This window comes from Garra rufa, chromosome 1 (assembly GCF_049309525.1).
Source record: "Garra rufa chromosome 1, GarRuf1.0, whole genome shotgun sequence".
Classification (NCBI taxonomy): Eukaryota; Metazoa; Chordata; class Actinopteri; order Cypriniformes; family Cyprinidae; genus Garra; species Garra rufa.
In genome coordinates, this window is record NC_133361.1 from 91716484 (window position 1) to 91720435 (window position 3952).

The 3952-nt window shown below is 40.1% G+C and overlaps 6 non-coding genes across 6 annotated transcripts; all 6 read left to right on the forward strand.

The window, feature by feature from the left end:
• The first annotated feature begins 518 nt into the window (after positions 1 to 518).
• On the forward strand, positions 519 to 637 carry LOC141345418 (5S ribosomal RNA). Its single transcript, XR_012357011.1, has one exon. It is a non-coding gene; the product is annotated as a 5S ribosomal RNA (ribosomal RNA).
• Positions 638 to 721: 84 nt separating this feature from the next.
• LOC141317520 (5S ribosomal RNA) lies at positions 722 to 840 on the forward strand. The gene has a single exon (XR_012351894.1). It is a non-coding gene; the product is annotated as a 5S ribosomal RNA (ribosomal RNA).
• Positions 841 to 1642: 802 nt separating this feature from the next.
• LOC141345492 (5S ribosomal RNA) lies at positions 1643 to 1761 on the forward strand. Its single transcript, XR_012357025.1, has one exon. It is a non-coding gene; the product is annotated as a 5S ribosomal RNA (ribosomal RNA).
• Positions 1762 to 2522: 761 nt separating this feature from the next.
• Positions 2523 to 2641, forward strand: LOC141345561 (5S ribosomal RNA). Its single transcript, XR_012357036.1, has one exon. It is a non-coding gene; the product is annotated as a 5S ribosomal RNA (ribosomal RNA).
• Positions 2642 to 3442: 801 nt separating this feature from the next.
• Positions 3443 to 3561, forward strand: LOC141345624 (5S ribosomal RNA). The gene has a single exon (XR_012357050.1). It is a non-coding gene; the product is annotated as a 5S ribosomal RNA (ribosomal RNA).
• An 84-nt stretch (positions 3562 to 3645) lies between these two features.
• Positions 3646 to 3764, forward strand: LOC141312040 (5S ribosomal RNA). The gene has a single exon (XR_012349195.1). It is a non-coding gene; the product is annotated as a 5S ribosomal RNA (ribosomal RNA).
• The last annotated feature ends 188 nt before the right edge of the window (positions 3765 to 3952 follow it).

Genomic DNA, 3952 nt, shown 5'->3' on the forward strand with positions numbered 1-3952 from the left:
GCTAATTTTAGAGCTCACCTTTCCATTCACCACCTGCAAACTTTGGATTACACTTTCTGTGGATTGTATATACACTGGTGGACACTCACATTGGACTTATCAACACACTGGGGTTCTTGGACTGTTTTTAGGGTATGGACAAATGAACTGTATTCTTTTAACAGAGTTTACCTGTTTTTAGGGTATGGACAAATGAACTGTATTCTTTTAACAGAGTTTACCTAGTTTTATCGTGTTGTTTTAAAGTCTTTTATGTGAACCTTGTAAATACACCAAATCTATTTAAACCAATTTTCTTTTATGTCTCATTCTTTTAACCACTAGTCATCTCTCACAGTTAAATCTGACCCCATTTTAGTCTTGTAACTCGGCTGATAAGGCCGATTGTTACACTTTTATGGGAGACCGCCTGGGAATACCAGGTGCTGTAAGCTTTTGCCTTTTCTTCACTATTTATATAATATGCTGGCTTTTACGGAGGCTGATCTTTAAATAGCCCACTTTTTGGAGCAGCCCTCGCTTATGGCCATACCGCGCTGAGAGCGCCCGATCTCGTCTGATCTCGGAAGCTAAGCAGCGTCGGGCCTGGTTAGTACTTGGATGGGAGACCGCCTGGGAATACCAGGTGCTGTAAGCTTTTGCCTTTTCTTCACTATTTATATAATATGCTGGCTTTTACGGAGGCTGATCTTTAAATAGCCCACTTTTTGGAGCAGCCCTCGCTTATGGCCATACCGCGCTGAGAGCGGCCGATCTCGTCTGATCTCGGAAGCTAAGCAGCGTCGGGCCTGGTTAGTACTTGGATGGGAGACCGCCTGGGAATACCAGGTGCTGTAAGCTTTTGCCTTTTCTTCACTATTTATATAATATGCTGGCTTTTAGAAAGACGTGTTTTACCGCTCTATTTATTACAATCATTTACATGTATTATAGAGTTTTAAGTGTTTTACATGTTTTTTAGGCCATTTTATTACTCTTAACATTTTAAGTGTATGTGTCTTTAATAAATGGATGGTTGGCCTGTCATGTGACTAGACACATGACAGGAAGCAGGAAGTACAACTGTATAAGAGAGCAGCATGACAAACAAAGGACAGTCACCAAACTGTTGGATTGAGGAGTTGCTAATTTTAGAGCTCACCTTTCCATTCACCACCTGCAAACTTTGGATTACACTTTCTGTGGATTGTATATACACTGGTGGACACTCACATTGGACTTATCAACACACTGGGGTTCTTGGACTGTTTTTAGGGTATGGACAAATGAACTGTATTCTTTTAACAGAGTTTACCTGTTTTTAGGGTATGGACAAATGAACTGTATTCTTTTAACAGAGTTTACCTAGTTTTATCGTGTTGTTTTAAAGTCTTTTATGTGAACCTTGTAAATACACCAAATCTATTTTAAACCAATTTTCTTTTATGTCTCATTCTTTTAACCACTAGTCATCTCTCACAGTTAAATCTGACCCCATTTTAGTCTTGTAACTCGGCTGATAAGGCCGATTGTTACACTTTTATGGGAGACCGCCTGGGAATACCAGGTGCTGTAAGCTTTTGCCTTTTCTTCACTATTTATATAATATGCTGGCTTTTACGGAGGCTGATCTTTAAATAGCCCACTTTTTGGAGCAGCCCTCGCTTATGGCCATACCGCGCTGAGAGCGCCCGATCTCGTCTGATCTCGGAAGCTAAGCAGCGTCGGGCCTGGTTAGTACTTGGATGGGAGACCGCCTGGGAATACCAGGTGCTGTAAGCTTTTGCCTTTTCTTCACTATTTATATAATATGCTGGCTTTTAGAAAGACGTGTTTTACCGCTCTATTTATTACAATCATTTACATGTATTATAGAGTTTTAAGTGTTTTACATGTTTTTTAGGCCATTTTATTACTCTTAACATTTTAAGTGTATGTGTCTTTAATAAATGGATGGTTGGCCTGTCATGTGACTAGACACATGACAGGAAGCAGGAAGTACAACTGTATAAGAGAGCAGCATGACAAACAAAGGACAGTCACCAAACTGTTGGATTGAGGAGTTGCTAATTTTAGAGCTCACCTTTCCATTCACCACCAATGTGGACACTCACATTGGACTTATCAACACACTGGGGTTCTTGGACTGTTTTTAGGGTATGGACAAATGAACTGTATTCTTTTAACAGAGTTTACCTGTTTTTAGGGTATGGACAAATGAACTGTATTCTTTTAACAGAGTTTACCTAGTTTTATCGTGTTGTTTTAAAGTCTTTTATGTGAACCTTGTAAATACACCAAATCTATTTAAACCAATTTTCTTTTATGTCTCATTCTTTTAACCACTAGTCATCTCTCACAGTTAAATCTGACCCCATTTTAGTCTTGTAACTCGGCTGATAAGGCCGATTGTTACACTTTTATGGGAGACCGCCTGGGAATACCAGGTGCTGTAAGCTTTTGCCTTTTCTTCACTATTTATATAATATGCTGGCTTTTACGGAGGCTGATCTTTAAATAGCCCACTTTTTGGAGCAGCCCTCGCTTATGGCCATACCGCGCTGAGAGCGCCCGATCTCGTCTGATCTCGGAAGCTAAGCAGCGTCGGGCCTGGTTAGTACTTGGATGGGAGACCGCCTGGGAATACCAGGTGCTGTAAGCTTTTGCCTTTTCTTCACTATTTATATAATATGCTGGCTTTTAGAAAGACGTGTTTTACCGCTCTATTTATTACAATCATTTACATGTATTATAGAGTTTTAAGTGTTTTACATGTTTTTTAGGCCATTTTATTACTCTTAACATTTTAAGTGTATGTGTCTTTAGTAAATGGATGGTTGGCCTGTCATGTGACTAGACACATGACAGGAAGCAGGAAGTACAACTGTATAAGAGAGCAGCATGACAAACAAAGGACAGTCACCAAACTGTTGGATTGAGGAGTTGCTAATTTTAGAGCTCACCTTTCCATTCACCACCTGCAAACTTTGGATTACACTTTCTGTGGATTGTATATACACTGGTGGACACTCACATTGGACTTATCAACACACTGGGGTTCTTGGACTGTTTTTAGGGTATGGACAAATGAACTGTATTCTTTTAACAGAGTTTACCTGTTTTTAGGGTATGGACAAATGAACTGTATTCTTTTAACAGAGTTTACCTAGTTTTATCGTGTTGTTTTAAAGTCTTTTATGTGAACCTTGTAAATACACCAAATCTATTTAAACCAATTTTCTTTTATGTCTCATTCTTTTAACCACTAGTCATCTCTCACAGTTAAATCTGACCCCATTTTAGTCTTGTAACTCGGCTGATAAGGCCGATTGTTACACTTTTATGGGAGACCGCCTGGGAATACCAGGTGCTGTAAGCTTTTGCCTTTTCTTCACTATTTATATAATATGCTGGCTTTTACGGAGGCTGATCTTTAAATAGCCCACTTTTTGGAGCAGCCCTCGCTTATGGCCATACCGCGCTGAGAGCGCCCGATCTCGTCTGATCTCGGAAGCTAAGCAGCGTCGGGCCTGGTTAGTACTTGGATGGGAGACCGCCTGGGAATACCAGGTGCTGTAAGCTTTTGCCTTTTCTTCACTATTTATATAATATGCTGGCTTTTACGGAGGCTGATCTTTAAATAGCCCACTTTTTGGAGCAGGCCTCGATTATGGCCATACCGCGCTGAGAGCGCCCGATCTCGTCTGATCTCGGAAGCTAAGCAGCGTCGGGCCTGGTTAGTACTTGGATGGGAGACCGCCTGGGAATACCAGGTGCTGTAAGCTTTTGCCTTTTCTTCACTATTTATATAATATGCTGGCTTTTAGAAAGACGTGTTTTACCTCTCTATTTATTACAATCATTTACATGTATTATAGAGTTTTAAGTGTTTTACATGTTTTTTAGGCCATTTTATTACTCTTAACATTTTAAGTGTATGTGTCTTTAATAAATGGATGGTTGGCCTGTCATG